General features: G+C 37.4%; 1 long non-coding RNA gene across 1 annotated transcript in view; it reads left to right on the forward strand.

The window, feature by feature from the left end:
* Nucleotides 1-15,358, forward strand: part of LOC139694937 (uncharacterized) — a 57,516-nt gene extending 42,158 nt beyond the window's left edge. The window contains exons 4-12 of the long non-coding RNA XR_011702250.1: nucleotides 665-815; nucleotides 8,140-8,449; nucleotides 8,520-9,377; nucleotides 9,862-10,016; nucleotides 10,423-10,592; nucleotides 10,772-12,316; nucleotides 12,800-12,954; nucleotides 13,361-13,530; nucleotides 13,710-15,358. This is a non-coding gene — a long non-coding RNA (uncharacterized lncRNA). The remainder of the gene's footprint in view (nucleotides 1-664; nucleotides 816-8,139; nucleotides 8,450-8,519; nucleotides 9,378-9,861; nucleotides 10,017-10,422; nucleotides 10,593-10,771; nucleotides 12,317-12,799; nucleotides 12,955-13,360; nucleotides 13,531-13,709) is intronic.
* The last annotated feature ends 3,215 nt before the right edge of the window (nucleotides 15,359-18,573 follow it).

Genomic DNA, 18,573 nt, shown 5'->3' on the forward strand with positions numbered 1-18,573 from the left:
TAAACGGCTTCAGGAAGTTTGACTTGAGCAATACTTGTTCATTCCCCCCCCCCTTATAATACGTTTCTTCGTCATCGTAATACGTCATTTGTTCATTTGTGAGGACACTACTTTTTCATAAGTCGCCCTCACTATACGCCGACTCTTCGCAGCGATCGGAGGTAAGAAGCTCCATCCATGCATGAAGCCCAAACTTTGAACATTGCTCATTAGTGCAATCAAGTAATAAGCATACAATAGTTCCCAACGAAAGTTTTTTGATTAAATTAACAATTTTGGCTCGAATTTCGCGTTAATGGCACGCAGTTCTTTCAAAACAGCTAACTTCGGTTATGTGCATCGGCATAGGGAGTGATAAAAATATTTTATTCTTACCACGCGCGTGAGGGATCGATATTCTTACCTGTTAGAGGCTTACTGTTGAGTGTTCTGATTAGTGCGTAATCATTTTCCCGAATTCTGTGATGTGTGATGTCGTTATTTTATTTAAAACTATCCCTCCTGTTTTAGGATGCGTCGTGCTTTCAATGCCGAACTAAGAAGTCGTGAACTGAGACCTTAAAATCCTTTTCTTAGTTTTAGCTGTTCTGGTATTTATTTCCCTAATCCACTCGAAAATTGATTTCGTTTTGTCTGATGATGATCCTTTTTAAATTTGTTCCAGGGAATTCAAGGGGTGAATGAGGAACTAGTGAGAAATTCCAAACGGGTTGGATCGGAAAGAACTCAATCTTCTAGCTCCATGGGAAGAAGTCGTGATAGTAGGAAGACCACCCAGCCAAGGAGTTGGAAATCGAGAGCTGGTGGAAATCGTGGTAAGTAGGTAACGTTTCATGTTCTGAGTTCAAAAGGCACAGATGTACATTCCATGAGTGGCCCATTTCCATAACCATTCTTCGCATAGGAGCGGCGTCGTCGTGGTTAAATTGTATTGGTACGTAATCCCTATTGGGTTGCGAGACGGAAGCCCTTAGACATTAGGTGAATTCTTTTCAATTTTTACAAACTTAGTTTCGTATTACTTATTACTACGCATTTAAGTATTACTACAACAGTTTCCAGTGGCATAAGTAAAATAAGAATGAATCACTTTCGGTAAGAATCGGAAGGTGACTTAGCTCTTCGGTTTTCATTCGGAACCTAATTAATAAAGACGACTTAGTTACGTACTCCCTCAGATTACTTCAATGCTATTCTACTAGTAGTAAGCCAGTTAATCGAGTTTAGGTTGCATATAGTATTAGGTTAGTAGATATTATTTCTTCTCTCTGATAAAATCACTCTTATAAATTTACGTACAAAAGGAAATATTACGTCAGCATGTCCACAATCTGGAGCATGTGGTCAATTCGCATTTAAAAAAAATATTTTTTCGACTTTTCACGTGTGCATTATTCCAAACGGCCCTCCGCGACATTCGCATTGGTTTGCGGTTGTCGCGGATAAATAGGATGGATTATCTTGGGATGATCTACAAGAGAGAATCACATAGAGATTTTGTGAATATCTTCCTAATAACTATAACATTTTTGCTGACATCACTTGTGTAATTTCTTGATGAACGTCTATTAGCCTGCTGTTAAAATTTCGATTAAATTTCACGTAGCGGACACGTGTAAGTGTTAAGTGGTATTTGTATAAATAAGAATTATATTAATTCATGTTCAATCCTTTTTAATAATTACTAAGGTACACCTTATGATTACTTTTTAATTATTCTGCGAGTTGCTTTAAGTCTATTACTCGGATGCATTTAGCGTAAGAAGTACGAGATTATTATTTCCCCATAAAAAGTCTCATAGTTTTGCGTAATCCATGTAACAAAAATATCGTTAACAATGCGTTTTTGTAAAATATGTATTATTTATTTCAATTTACTTTCCAAGAGTGCATTAATTTATAAAAACTCTTGATTGATGGAGTGACCTTTTCGTGGTTAATAGGATGGTTATATAATCTGTATATTTCGTCCTAATAACTTACTGACATACTGACATAACTCATAACTTTATATTTAATGCTCAAGACATCTTTGGGAACAATATGGAAGCAAATAGAGATTTAGTTAATTTCTTCCTAATAACTTACTTTTCATTCGTACATTAAAAAATTACTGACATTCTTTTTACACCTTCTTCTTAAAAATATTTACTGGCATAATTTGTTGAAGTATTAGGTGAACGTTTTAGCCGGTCATTCGAATTTTAATCAAATTTACCAAGGAGATATTAGTTTTAGATATTAGACATCAATATCAAGGAGATATTAGACAGCAATATTTTAAAAATAAGAATGATACCTCGAATTCACCCTCTACGAATCGTAAGGCAAAGTTAACCTTTGATATCGATTGAAATCCTATTTAATTATTACTATCCTACATCATAAGAATACTTTATTGATTATTCTTTTAGTCTGTTTTATCCTGTTCCTCGAATTTAGATTCAATTTAGTATAAGAGACACTTTGTTCTCTCCCCGCTAAAATCGCTTCCTCATAATTTTAGGTAATCCAGGTGTTTTTACGTCATCAATGATCTTTGTTAAGCAATGCGCATTAAGTGTATTTTATTGTCATTTATTGTGTCATTTATTTCGATTTAGTTTCCATGAATGCATTTGAAGTCCATAAACATTATTTGCATAAGAGCGTCTTTGTCGTGGCTAAATAGGACATTCATCTCGGGTTACAAGGTGGAAGATTTTAGGCATCAGGGTTTAGGGTTTTTCCTAATTAAGAGTCGACAAGTTTGAAAAGTTTCCAACCTCAAACATTTCAGAAAAAAGGTGTTGCATCTTTGTTAGATCGGAAACTTTTCAGACGCCCAAATGTTGTAACCAATTTCGTTTTAGCCGGTCATTCGAATTTTAATCAAATTTACCAAGGAGATATTAGTTTTAGATATTAGACATCAATATCAAGGAGATATTAGACAGCAATATTTTAAAAATAAGAATGATACCTCGAATTCACCCTCTACGAATCGTAAGGCAAAGTTAACCTTTGATATCGATTGAAATCCTATTTAATAATTACTATCCTACATCATAAGAATACTTTATTGATTATTCTTTTAGTCTGTTTTATCCTGTTCCTCGAATTTAGATTCAATTTAGTATAAGAGACACTTTGTTCTCTCCCCGCTAAAATCGCTTCCTCATAATTTTAGGTAATCCAGGTGTTTTTACGTCATCAATGATCTTTGTTAAGCAATGCGCATTAAGTGTATTTTATTGTCATTTATTGTGTCATTTATTTCGATTTAGTTTCCATGAATGCATTTGAAGTCCATAAACATTATTTGCATAAGAGCGTCTTTGTCGTGGCTAAATAGGACATTCATCTCGGGTTACAAGGTGGAAGATTTTAGGCATCAGGGTTTAGGGTTTTTCCTAATTAAGAGTCGACAAGTTTGAAAAGTTTCCAACCTCAAACATTTCAGAAAAAAGGTGTTGCATCTTTGTTAGATCGGAAACTTTTCAGACGCCCAAATGTTGTAACCAATTTCTGACATTATTCGTCAAATTAGTCGGTGAACTTCCATTCGAACTCCCTCAAAAATCGCTATTTCATATTTTAACGTATTCTTTGTTGACAATTACTTATGACAACAATTATCTAAATTAATTAACTAGCATTTTCAATATACGATTTGGTTTTTACTGATATATTACTATTGACATATACTTCCCATGAGTGCATTATTCCACAACTATTTTTTGTATAGGGGCGTTGCTGTCGCAGCTGAATAGGAATGATATGTTCCAAAGAAACTGCGGGAGATGCCGCAATAGTAACTTTTAACAGAGTCATCCGCTAATGTGCATTTCAATGCAACAATTTCAGAGTGTAAAAATCATTCGCCTTGACTGGGATGTATTTCATCCTCAGTTACAAGGCTGAAGCACTTGCACATTTGGTGAATTTCTTTAATTACCACCAACCTATATACAGACATTACTCGTTACATTGTTTCGTTAAACTCTATCAGCCAGTCATTCGAATTTCGAAACAAGTTTACGTAAGTGACATTTGTCGGTTTCCGGTGGTTGTTATTAATTAAATATTTGTAAAAACTTCTATAACCCTTCAATGCAACAATTTCAGAGTGTAAAAATCATTCGCCTTCACTGGGATTCGAACCCAGATCCCTCAATATCCCGTCGAGTGCTTTAGCCACTTAAGCTACCGAGGCGTCATCTTAAACTCAGAAATATTGGGGCTTTTAAAGGAACTAGATGTGACGAAATGCCGTGCATACAATGTCACAGGCATTCGTATTCGTGCGCGACGCGCCACAGTCCACGAGGTTAAAGCCAACTTTAAACACTTATGGTGTTTATACTATATGCTATACTATATGGTGTCCGGCAGTGCAGCTCTCCAAACCCCGGCGGCCGAAGCCTCGGACGCCGGCGAATTTTAGACACTCGGTGAACACAGGCACGTCCTGCTATCGAGGCGTCCTCTTATACTCTGAAATTTTTTGGAGCTTTTTAAGGAGCAAGATGTTGTGACGAAATGCCGTGCATACAATGTCACAGGCATTCGTATTCGTGCGCGACGCGCCACAGTCCACGAGGTTAAAGCCAACTTTAAACACTTATGGTGTTTATACTTTGACAAATTCCAAAGAAACTGCGGGAGATGCCGCAATAGTAACTTTTAACGGAGTCATCCGCTAATGTGCATTTCAATGCAACAATTTCAGAGTGTAAAAATCATTCGCCTTGGCTGGGATTCGAACCCAGATCCCTCAATGTCCATGCGAGTGCTATAGCCAGTTATGCTATTGAGGTGTCCTCTTAAGCTCTGAAATTTTGGAAATGATTATTAATCTATGAAATTGTTGTATTGAAATGCATATTAGCCGATGACTACTTTAAAAGTTACTGTTGCGGCATCTTCCACAGTTTCCTGGAATTTGTCAAAAAGACATCTGAATGCCATCACATTAATACATGCTGAAGGATAGGAAAACATGACCCTACCAACACGGAAATTAAATAAATAGCAGGAAGGCTAAATTATTTATTTTCTTTCTCGTTAGTAAATTTTACCTCAGGATTGGATATGTATTTACTGGTTCTGTTAAGAGAATGAATGTCTTATTGATTTGGAGATTTAATGAGGATTTCCACAAGGATAGAAATACGCCTTGATACAACCATTCACCTTAGCCTACCTAAATAATTCCTTTGAAATGCCTTTTCAAATAACTTAGTGGGCTACAAGAAAAAATCCGAAGTAATGTTATCTGTTTATTTAAGATTCAAAATGTTTTTTAAGTACAGAATCACTTACAACGGACTAAATAATAGTAAATAAATGTTAGATATTATAAAATTATATAAAAAGTGATAGCATTAGGTATATTATGACTCACAATGTTTAGCGATGGCGGCAGTGAGTGACAATGAAATTGTTACAATGGAAGACATGGTGCTTTGATGGTGGAGCACCCTATGACCCTACAACCTTAAGCATTTTAGATGAAACACTTTCTATACACTTAAACCATTCAACCTATTCCAGTTTATGAATTCTTTTTTTAATATTTAACTTGGCTTCCCTCTTTCTCAATAACTAAATGAGTTTTTTACATTTATTTTCATCCCATACCTATCACACCTGACTGTCCAATGCACTCAGCAGAGATTGCAACCCCTTGGATGACCGGCAAACAAAAGCTTGGTCATCAGCAAACCTAACTGATTATATTGAATTCCATACTGACCTTGATTCCAATCTCCAGTTCTTCCCATCATGCCCCTTCTAACATTTCCGCCACATACACATTGAACAGCACACAGGTGATACAACCCTGCCTCACTTCTCTTCCTAACGCGAGTCCTTTACGGTAGCTTAAGTTTTTAATTAGCTAGAAGTTTTTACATGCACCGTTTTAAAAAACTTATATTTTTTTCGATTTACTTTCAATGAGTTCATCATTGCCTGACAAGTGTTCGCATTTTTCGCGGATGAAGAGGAAGCATTTCATATTTGATTATAGGATACAAGACGGAAGCACAGAGATTCCGTGAATTTCTTCCAAACAAAGTTGCTCATTGACATTACCCAATATAAAATTTTGGGGATATCAATTATCCTGTGATTCGAAATTCGATTAACTTAAGTTACTGTTGCGGCATCTCCCGCAGTTTCTTTGGAAATCTATAACCCTTAAAAACCTTGTCTCTTAGACATTTAGTGAATTTCTTCCTTATTACCTTCTAATTTATTTACGGACATTACTCGTGTAAATTTCGGTAAACGCCTATTCTGGAACGAAATTTCGTCAGCGTCAAGTGGTATTGGTTGGGATAAAAATTCATACTTTGAGACAGTAGTGACATCGCATCCCGACCTTTGTAAATTTCAAAATTGAATCAAGAGGAAATCCTGCAGTATTTACTATTCATTAGTAGTATTTGTGTAATATCTTCCAGTATGTAAAGAGGCCAATGTTATATCTTATTCCCTAAGTCAAAGGCCAAAATGGCTCCTTGGTACATTGTGTAGAAAACACTCGACAAGGCCACTTGACGCAAAGTCTACCCCGACCCGTTGCCGCATTGAACGATCGCGACTGTATAAAAGGGCAAGATGAAAGTGTGAAAAGGTAATTCATTTTATAAGTAGGACACATTTATTTAATATTTCTCTGGAGTAATGGGTCTACTGCGATTGTCCAATGGCCTCGCTGCACACTCTCCCCCTCCCCCAAACTTTGCGTAGACTCTTCGAAGTGTTTTGAGGTGATATTACTTTGTGGTATTACTTCGTGATATTTGCATACAACGATACCTAATTCAGCTTGAAGTAAGAACTGTTAGAAAAAAATAGCTCTTGGATATTGATTGCAATCCTTTTTAATATATAATCGCCAACATATTTACTTAGCGTTATTTCCTGTATCATATTACTTTTTAAATTATTTTGCGAGTCTTTATTGGCCCGCTAATCAAATTGAGATTACATTTAGCATTAGAGGTACTATCTTATCTCCTGCATAATGGCTGTTTCAAAATATTACCTATTGTAGGCAATATTGCGCCAATTCCAATAATCAATGCACAGTTTCAAAACCCCTATATTTTTTTTCGATTTACTTTCAATAAGTTCATCATTGCCTGACAAGTGTCCGCATAGGAACATTTTTCGCGGATGAAGAGGAAGCATCGCAAGATGCTTCCTCTTCATCCGCGATTGCTGACCAATGCTACATAATATTACGTCAAGAATTATCATGATCAATCAATGCACATATCTAAAATGCGTTTTATTTTTCAAAAGACTTTTTTCATTTAATGGCCATTATTCCGGACATTTTCCGTAGTGGTAAATTGATAGTGAAAAGTAGTGAAAATGCAAAATGCATGATCTCCTTTGACCAGTGTAATAGCAGATAATTAAAATAAATGTATATATTTCAAGCTTAAATAAATTAATTGTAAAATGAACTTTCTGTGCAGATAATTTATGGATAATGAAGTAATAATACGCAGCTAACGGGAAAAAACCTAAAGGATGGAATTTATTTCACTCATTCCTAGATGAAAAATGACAAGATCATGAACGTCATGTTACCTCAAGAATAAAGGTACTGGAGGAGAGAAAGAAAAAAGATCGAAGACAACACATTCTTCGATAGATGGTAGTTTCAACTTTCAACAATCAAATAAGGCTTTTCCTTTTAATCCTTAGTTCTTCTCCTTTACCTCATTGTTTTCCAATACTTTGATTTTCAAGTTGAGAGATTCCTGTTTGCATTTATAACCTTTTTATTCATGTTCCTTAAATGTCCTGTCTCAGTAAATCATTTGGCTACAGCCAGATTTCTTGCCCTTCTTGTAAATGGGCATACACTCAGTCGGTCTTCATTAAGATAACTTTTAACAACATTTACAGCCAATATTTTATTTATTACGCCTTAAACTATTTAGCATTAATTTATTTAATAAATGTGGATGATTCACTTTTTCAGAAATTTTACGTTGTTCATGTTGGTGGTTTGTGTTAATTCATGAGGAAAAATAGAGAAAAATCCAAAACGCAAATTTTATAGTAGATAATTAGGATAATAGTTATAAACGTAATAAATAATATAAATAATTGTAAAATTATTTTTCCTTACAGATAATTTATGGATATTGAAATAATAATACGCATCTTAAGGGAGAAAACCTGAAGGATGGAAATTATCATCACCTTCATACCCTCCTAGAAGAAAAGATTATGGATGTCAAGACTGAAGAAAGAAGAGAAAGACTTCCTCTATTGGAGAAAGTAGGAGTAATGCATATGCGCGTGATTTAGTTAGGCACTCAGTGGTGCAATACTTTGGGTAGTTAGAGCCCTACAGGCAACCTGCCTGATTATTAAAAATTAGATCATGGATGTCAAGAATGAAGAAAGAGGAGAGAGAAAACCCTCCATTCGATAGAAGGTAGTTATACTGCTGAATTAAAATAATAGTAATAAATATAATAAAAAGATGAATTCCACTTTCTTTACAGATAATTTGCGGAGACTGAAGAAATAATGCGGAACTTACCGGAAAAAACCTGAAGGATGGAAATAATCATCACTTTCACCCACTCCTTGATGATACGATTACAAGAATATGGATATCAAGAATGAAGAAAGAAAAGAGAACACTTCATCCATTGAATAAAGAAGTTGGAAGAAAGCGTAGGGCGTGTGTTTTAGTTAGGCTCTTAGCGGTGCAAAACGTTGCGTAGTTAGAGCCCTTAAGGCAACCCGCCGTGGGTTTTTATTCGGTTTTGGTGGGAAGTGTTGCATGTATATGTGTACTAATCCGTTCTCTCCACAGGTGACTTCAAGGAAGGAAGATCATGGATGTCAAGAATGAAGAAAGAAAAGAGAAGACCTCATCCATTGAAGAAAGAAGTCGGAAGAGAGCTTAGGGCGCGTGTTTTAGTTAGGCACTTAGCGGTGCAAAACGTTGCGTAGTTAGGGCCCTTAAGGCAACCCGCCGTGGGTTTTTACGCGGTTTTGGTGGGAATTGTTGCATGTATATGTGTACTAATACGTTCTCTCCACAGGTGACTTCAAGGAAGGAAGATCATGGATGTCAAGAATGAAGAAAGAAAAGAGAAGATTTCAGCCATTGAAGAAAGAAGTTGGAAGAAAGCGTAGGGCGCGTGTTTTAGTTAGGCACTTAGCGGTGCAAAATGTTGCGTAGTTAGGGCCCTTAAGGCAACCCGCCGTGGGTTTTTACGCGGTTTTGGTGGGGAGTGTTGCATGTATATGTGTACTAATCCGTTCTCTCCACAGGTGACTTCAAGAAAAGAAGATCATGGATGTCAAGAATGAAGAAAGAAGAGAGAAGAAAACAATCCCTTCGATAGAAGGTAGTTCTAACTTTCAACATTAAAATAAAGGTTTCCTTTTAATCCTTATTTTTTTTACTTCAAATAATTTTTTTCCAATACTCTGATTTTCAAGTTAACACATTTGTTTGCATTTCTAAACTTTTTCTCCACGCTGCTTAAATGTACTGTCTCAGTTTACCGTTTGGCCACAACACATTTGTTGCCCCTCTTGCAAATCGGCATACAGTAAATCAGAAAAGATAATTTTACCAACAGTAACAGCCAAGTTACTTTTTATGTTTTACATATTCAGCTGTTTAGCATTTTTTATTTACAAATTTGGATGATTCTCTTTTTAGGACATATTCCGTTGTTCAAGCTGGTAATTTGTGTTAATTATGAGACAAAATGGAAAAATGAAAAAGAGTAATCTTCTTTCACCAATAGAAATATACATAATCAGAATAATAATTATAAATATAATAAATAAATGAATTCATTTTAAAATCTACTTTCATTGCAGATACCTTCTGGAGACTGAACACATAATACTTGCCGGAGAAAACCTTACGGATGCAATTTAACATCACTTTCCCTCCCTCACAAAAGAAATGAAGCCAAGATCACATTTGTCCAGAAGGAGGAGAAGGACTTCCTCCGATGGAGAACGAAATCAAAGTAATGATCAGGGCACATAATTTAGTTAGTCAGCCGGAAACTAACAAAATTTCTGGTAGTCGCCTTGGTACTCTAATTCCATTTATGTATGGCATTAAAGTTTTTTCTCTCCCCTTAACATGACTTTCTGATATTCAAGAGTGCTACGTAATATAGTGATAACAATAACCTTCATTCATGAAGGTACATATGCAATACAAGTTTTATTTTTTGAAATCACTTTTTGAGCTAATCGATCAATAACCAGTATTCAAGACATTATCTGTTATTCATGTTTATTGAGTGTAAAAAGTAGTGAAAATGCAAAAAGCATGAAATGCTGTGACCAGATTAATAGTACAGAGAATAATTGTATGAATTAATAATAAAAATAGATAAGTAATTGTAAAATACATTCTCTTCACAGATAATTAATGGATCCTGAATGGATAATAACCGTACCAGGAAAAAACCTAAAAGATGGATTTTATCATCACTTCAACTCCTTCCTAGATGAAAATATGACAAGATTATGAGCGGGAAGAATGAACAAAGAACACTACCTCCGATGGAGAAAGGAGTTGGAGCAAGGCTTTTGTAAGAGTTGGATTCACTTTTACGGACATTCACCGTTGTTCATGGTGGTGATTTGTGTTTATTCATCAAAAACAATAAAAAAATGCAAAAAGCATAATCTACTGTGACTTCTGTTATACTGCTGAATTAAAATAATAGTAATAAATATAATAAAAAGATGAACTCCACTTTCTTTACAGATAATTCGCGAACCCTGAAGAAATAATGCGGAACTCACCGGAAAAAACCTGAAATATGGAAATCATCGTCACTTTCACTCACTCCTTGATGAAACGATTACAAGAATTTGGATAACAAGAATGAAGAAAGAAAATAGAAGACTTCATCCATTGAATAAAGAAGTCAAAAGAGAGCTTAGGGCGCGTGTTTTAGTTAGGCACTTAGCGGTGCAAAACGTTGCGCAGTTAGGGCCCTTAAGGCAACCCGCCGTGGGTTTTTTCGCGGTTTTGGTGGGCAGTGTTGCATGTATATGTGTGCTAATCCGTTCTCTCCACTGGTGACTTCAAGAAAAGAAGATCATGGATGTCAAAAATGAAGAAAGAAAAGAGAAGACTTTATCCATTGAAGAAAGAAGTTGGAAGAGAGCTTAGGGCGCGTGTTTCAGTTAGGCACTTATCGGTGCAAAACGTTGCGTAGTTAGGGCCCTTAAGGCAACCCGCCGTGGGTTTTTACGCGGTTTTGGTGGGGAGTGTTGCATGTATGTGTACTAATCCGTTCTCTCCACAGGTGACTTCAAGAAAAGATCATGGATGTCCAGAATGAAGAAAGAAAAGACAAGACTTCATCCACTGAAGAAAGAAGTTGGAAGAGAGCTTAAGGGCGTGTGTTTTAGTTAGGCACTTAGCTGTGCAAAACGTTGCGTAGTTAGGGCCCTTAAGGCAACCCGCCGTGGGTTTTTGCGCGGTTTTGGTGGGGAGTGTTGCATGTATATGTGTACTAATCCGTTCTCTCCACAGGTGACTTCAAGAAAAGATCATGGATGTCAAGAATGAAGAAACAAATGACAAGACTTCATCCACTGAAGAAAGAAGTTGGAAGAGAGCTTAGGGCGCGTGTTTTAGTTAGGCACTTAGCGGTGCAAAACGTTGCGTAGTTAGGGCCCTTAAGGCAACCCGCCGTGGGTTTTTACGCGGTTTTGGTGGGAATTGTTGCATGTATGTGTGTGCTAATCCGTTCTCTCCACAGGTGACTTCAAGAAAAGAAGATCATGGATGTCCAGAATGAAGAAAGAAAAGACAAGACTTCATCCACTGAAGAAAGAAGTTGGAAGAGAGCTTAAGGGCGTGTGTTTTAGTTAGGCACTTAGCGGTGCAAAACGTTGCGTAGTTAGGGCCCTTAAGGCAACCCGCCGTGGGTTTTTGCGCGGTTTTGGTGGGGAGTGTTGCATGTATATGTGTACTAATCCGTTCTCTCCACAGGTGACTTCAAGAAAAGATCATGGATGTCAAGAATGAAGAAAGAAATGACAAGACTTCATCCACTGAAGAAAGAAGTTGGAAGAGAGCTAAGGGCGCGTGTTTTAGTTAGGCACTTAGCGGTGCAAAACGTTGCGTAGTTAGGACCCTTAAGGCAACCCGCCGTGGGTTTTTGCTCGGTTTTGGTGGGCAGTGTTGCATGTATATGTGTGCTAATCCGTTCTCTCCACAGGTGACTTCAAGGAAAGAAGATCATGGATGTCAAGAATGAAGAAAGAAGAGAGAAGAAAACACTCCCTTCGATAGAAGGTAGTTCTAACTTTCAACAATAAAATAAAGCTTTCCTTTTAATCCTTGATTTTTTTACTTTAAATAATTTTTTTCCAATACTCTGATTTTCAAGTTAAGACATTTGTTTGCATTTCTAAACTTTTTCTCCACGCTGCTTAAATGTACTGTCTCAGTTTACCGTTTGGCCACAACACATTTGTTGCCCCTCTTGCAAATCGGCATACAGTAAATCAGAAAAGATAATTTTACCAACAGTAACAGCCAAGTTATTTTTATGTATTACATATTCAGCTATTTAGCATTTTTTATTTACAAATTTGGATGATCCTCTTTTTAGGACATATTCCGTTGTTCAAGCTGGTAATTTGTGTTAATTATGAGACAAAATGGACAAATGAAAAAGAGTAATCTTCTTTCACCAATAGAAATATACATAATCAGAATAATAATTATAAATATAATAAATAAATGAATTCATTTTAAAATCTACTTTCATTGCAGATACCTTCTGGAGACTGAACACATAATACTTGCCGGAGAAAACCTTACGGATGCAATTTAACATCACTTTCCCTCCCTCACAAAAGAAATGAAGCCAAGATCACATATGTCCAGAAGGAGGAGAAGGACTTCCTCCGATGGAGAACGAAATCAAAGTAATGATCAGGGCACATAATTTAGTTAGTCAGCCGGAAACTAACAAAATTTCTGGTAGTCGCCTTGGTACTCTAATTCCATTTATGTATGGCATTAAAGTTTTTTCTCTCCCCTTAACATGACTTTCTGATATTCAAGAGTGCTACGTAATATAGTGATAACAATAACCTTCATTCATGAAGGTACATATGCAATACAAGTTTTATTTTTTGAAATCACTTTTTGAGCTAATCGATCAATAACCAGTATTCAAGACATTATCTGTTATTCATGTTTATTGAGTGTAAAAAGTAGTGAAAATGCAAAAAGCATGAAATGCTGTGACCAGATTAATAGTACAGAGAATAATTGTATGAATTAATAATAAAAATAGATAAGTAATTGTAAAATACATTCTCTTCACAGATAATTAATGGATCCTGAATGGATAATAACCGTACCAGGAAAAAACCTAAAAGATGGATTTTATCATCACTTCAACTCCTTCCTAGATGAAAATATGACAAGATTATGAGCGGGAAGAATGAACAAAGAACACTACCTCCGATGGAGAAAGGAGTTGGAGCAAGGCTTTTGTAAGAGTTGGATTCACTTTTACGGACATTTACCGTTGTTCATTGTGGTGATTTGTGTTTATTCAGCAAAAACAATAAAAAAATGAAAAAAGCATAATCTACTGTGACTTCTGTTATACTGCTGAATTAAAATAATAGTAATAAATATAATAAAAACATGAACTCCACTTTCTTTACAGATAATTCGCGAACCCTGAAGAAATAATGCGGAACTCACCGGAAAAAACCTGAAATATGGAAATCGTCACTTTCACTCACTCCTTGATGAAACAATTACAAGATTACGGATAACAAGAATGAAGAAAGAAAAGAGAACACTTCATCCACTGAAGAAAGAAGTTGGAAGAGAGCTTAGGTCGCGTGTTTTAGGCAACCCGCTGTGGGTTTTTACGCGGTTTTGGTGGGGAGTGTTGCATGTGTGTGTGTGCTAATCCGTTCTCTCCACAGATAACTTCAAGAAAAGAAGATCATGGATGTCAAGAATGAAGAAAGAAAAGGCAGGACTTCATCCAATGAAGAAAGAAGTTGGAAGAAAGCGTAGGGCGTGTGTTTTAGTTAGGCACTTAGCGGTGAAAAACGTTGCGTAGTCAGGGCCCTTAAGGCAACCCGCCGTGGGTTTTTGCGCGGTTTTGGTGGGGAGTGTTGCATGTATATGTGCTAATCCGTTCTCTCCACAGGTGACTTCAAGAAAAGAAGATCATGGATGTCAAGAATGAAGAAAGAAAAGAGAAGACTTTATCCATTGAAGAAAGAAGTTGGAAGAGAGCTTAGGGCGCGTGTTTTAGTTAGGCACTTACCGGTGCAAAACGTTGCGTAGTTAGGGCCCTTAAGGCTACCCGCCGTGGGTTTTCTCGCGGTTTTGGTTGGGAGTGTTGCATGTATATGTGCTAATCCGTTCTGTCCACAGGTGACTTCAAGGAAAGAAGATCATGGATGTCAAGAATGAAGAAAGAAAAGACAAGACTTCATCCATTGAAGAAAGAAGTTGGAAGAAAGCGTAGGGCGTGTGTTTTAGTTAGGCACTTAGCTGTGCAAAATGTTGCGTAGTTAGGGCCCTTAAGGCAACCCGCCGTGGGTTTTTACGCGGTTTTGGTGGGAAGTGTTGCATGTATATGTGTACTAATCCGTTCTCTCCGCAGGTGACTTCAAGGAAAGAAGATCATGGATGTCAAGAATGAAGAAAGAAAAGAGAAGTCTTCATCCATTGAAGAAAGAAGTCGGAAGAAAGCGTAGGGCGCGTGTTTTAGTTAGGCACTTAGCGGTGCAAAACGTTGCGTAGTCAGGGCCCTTAAGGCTACCCGCCGTGGGTTTTTACGCGGTTTTGGTGGGGAGTGTTGCATGTATATGTGCTAATCCGTTCTCTCCACAGGTGACTTCAAGGAAAGAAGATCATGGATGTCAAGAATGAAGAAAGAAAAGAGAAGACTTCATCCATTGAAGAAAGAAGTCGGAAGAAAGCGTAGGGCGTGTGTTTTAGTTAGGCACTTAGCGGTGCAAAACGATGCGTAGTCATGGCCCTTAAGGCTACCCGCCGTGGGTTTTCTCGCGGTTTTGGTGGGGAGTGTTGCATGTATATGTGCTAATCCGTTCTCTCCACAGGTGACTTCAAGGAAAGAAGATCATGGATGTCAAGAATGAAGAAAGAAAAGACAAGACTTCATCCATTGAAGAAAGAAGTTGGAAGAAAGCGTAGGGCGTGTGTTTTAGTTAGGCACTTAGCTGTGCAAAATGTTGCGTAGTTAGGGCCCTTAAGGCAACCCGCCGTGGGTTTTTGCGCGGTTTTGGTGGGGAGTGTTGCATGTATATGTGTACTAATCCGTTCTCTCCACAGGTGACTTTAAGAAAAGATCATGGATGTCAAGAATGAAGAAAGAAATGACAAGACTTCATCCACTGAAGAAAGAAGTCGGAAGAAAGCTTAGGGCGCGTGTTTTAGTTAGGCACTTAACGGTGCAAAACGATGCGTAGTTAGGGCCCTTAAGGCTACCCGCCGTGGGTTTTTACGCGGTTTTGGTGGGGAGTGTTGCATGTATATGTGTACTAATCCGTTCTCTCCACAGGTAACTTCAAGGAAAGAAGATCATGGATGTCAAGAATGAAGAAAGAAAAGAGAAGACTTCATCCACTGAAGAAAGAAGTTGGAAGAGAGCTAAGGGCGCGTGTTTTAGTTAGGCACTTAGCGGTGCAAAACGTTGCGTAGTTAGGGCCCTTAAGGCTATCCGCCGTGGGTTTTTACGCGGTTTTGGTGGGGAGTGTTGCATGTATATGTGTACTAATCCGTTCTCTCCACAGGTGACTTCAAGGAAAGAAGATCATGGATGTCAAGAATGAAGAAAGAAAAGAGAAGACTTCATCCATTGAAGAAAGAAGTCGGAAGAAAGCGTAGGGCGTGTGTTTTAGTTAGGCACTTAGCGGTGCAAAACGATGCGTAGTCATGGCCCTTAAGGCTACCCGCCGTGGGTTTTCTCGCGGTTTTGGTGGGGAGTGTTGCATGTATATGTGCTAATCCGTTCTCTCCACAGGTGACTTCAAGGAAAGAAGATCATGGATGTCAAGAATGAAGAAAGAAAAGACAAGACTTCATCCATTGAAGAAAGAAGTTGGAAGAAAGCGTAGGGCGTGTGTTTTAGTTAGGCACTTAGCTGTGCAAAATGTTGCGTAGTTAGGGCCCTTAAGGCAACCCGCCGTGGGTTTTTGCGCGGTTTTGGTGGGGAGTGTTGCATGTATATGTGTACTAATCCGTTCTCTCCACAGGTGACTTCAAGAAAAGATCATGGATGTCAAGAATGAAGAAAGAAATGACAAGACTTCATCCACTGAAGAAAGAAGTCGGAAGAAAGCTTAGGGCGCGTGTTTTAGTTAGGCACTTAACGGTGCAAAACGATGCGTAGTTAGGGCCCTTAAGGCTACCCGCCGTGGGTTTTTACGCGGTTTTGGTGGGGAGTGTTGCATGTATATGTGTACTAATCCGTTCTCTCCACAGGTAACTTCAAGGAAAGAAGATCATGGATGTCAAGAATGAAGAAAGAAAAGAGAAGACTTCATCCACTGAAGAAAGAAGTTGGAAGAGAGCTAAGGGCGCGTGTTTTAGTTAGGCACTTAGCGGTGCAAAATGTTGCGTAGTTAGGGCCCTTAAGGCAACCCGCCGTGGGTTTTTGCGCGGTTTTGGTGGGGAGTGTTGCATGTATATGTGTACTAATCCGTTCTCTCCACAGGTGACTTCAAGGAAAGAAGATCATGGATGTCAAGAATGAAGAAAGAAAAGAGAAGACTTCATCCACTGAAGAAAGAAGTTGGAAGAGAGCTAAGGGCGCGTGTTTTAGTTAGGCACTTAGCGGTGCAAAACGATGCGTAGTTAGGGCCCTTAAGGCTACCCGCCGTGGGTTTTTACGCGGTTTTGGTGGGCAGTGTTGCATGTATATGTGTACTAATCCGTTCTCTCCACAGGTGACTTCAAGGAAAGAAGATCATGGATGTCAAGAATGAAGAAAGAAAAGACAAGACTTCATCCATTGAAGAAAGAAGGTGGAAGAAAGCGTAGGGCGTGTTTAAGTTAGGCACTTAGCGGTGCAAAACGTTGCGTAGTTAGGGCCCTTCAGGCTCCCACCGTGGGATTTTACGCGTTTTATATTTTGGGGCAGTGTTATTTTTTTGTTTGCTAATCCGTTTTCTCCCCAGGTAACCTCAAGAAAGAAGAGAGAAGAAAGAAGAGAGAAGAGAGAAGAAAGAAGAGAGAAGACTTCCCTAATGAAAATAGGAAATGCGGCTACGCTTAGGTCGTGTTTTAGATAGGCACCCAGGGTGCAAGAGTTTGCGAGATAGGATCCCGCCGTGGGATATTACGCGATATGTATATGGGGAGTGTTATATTAACCCATCTTTCCACAGGTCTAAAATATCGTGGAGTATAGGCCTGAAGGGAGCCTGAAGGGGACCCAAGGGGAATCGCCACGTAAAATAAAGGATAACGAGCCGATTGCACGGCCTCCTGGGCTCGGCATGGAATGTGCAAATATGTTGTTCTAATGACTTTAGAATTTGATTAGAAAAAATGAACTTCTACTTTAAGAGATTTTTTTAAAATTATTAATTGTTGAAATTACTAATAAAGTACTATTAAAAGTGGTAAATCCAAAAATTTGAATCAAAATTCTTTCATACAACTTGTCATGTTGTTCTTAAGAAAATTTTGTTTTTAAATGTAATTTTTTTTTGGATTTCAATAAATTGTTTCAGCTTTTTTGGATTTCTTGCTTCTAATTAGGTGTTTTACCTTTTCCAAATTCTTTACCGTAACTCTACACATATTTACTAATATTTTTATTCTAATGTAATAAATTTCGTTGAATGTTTGAATCAAACTTCTTTCATACAACTTGTCATGTTGTTCGTTAGAAAAATTTGTTTTTAAATGTAATTTTTTTTGGATTTGAATAAATTATTTCAGCTTTTTTGGATTTCTTCTTCTAATTAGGTGTTTTCCATTTTCGTTAAATGTTTAGGAGAAATTAACGTTGGAATGCTAGAATTGTTGGCACTTTGAGGATGCTAGGAAAACACATTTTTCATCTTATCACGAAATCTTTTAATTCCATTCATCCAAGTTAATATGAACTTTCGTTTTAGTTGTGTGTACAATTATATATCTAAGAAAAACAATACTATTTCTGGGTTATAGTTATATAGTAAAATGTGTGGGGAAAAATGAAAATCAAAAATGTGCTCGTAATACAGAAGCGAACTCGAAGCGAAGCGCCTCGATAAGACAGAAGATCATTAGATAAAAAATTAAAATAAAATATGTGCTAGTTATGTAGAAGTTTCATTTTAGTTATGGGTAATTTCATTTATTCAAGAAAATAACACTCCTTTTGGATAGATTTTTCAAATTGATTTGATTATCTAAACACGTAGAAAACATTTGAAGAAAAAAAAGTGCTTGATAAATAAGAGCTAACCAACCACCTTCAGATTTGCACCCGAACACCTTTATCACCGTACCAGTTACATTTGCTGCGATTGAAAGTTACATTTTCGGAGTGC

This window comes from Hetaerina americana, unplaced genomic scaffold (genome assembly GCF_022747635.1).
Source record: "Hetaerina americana unplaced genomic scaffold, ioHetAmer1.1.p SCAF_6, whole genome shotgun sequence".
Taxonomy (NCBI): domain Eukaryota; kingdom Metazoa; phylum Arthropoda; class Insecta; order Odonata; family Calopterygidae; genus Hetaerina; species Hetaerina americana.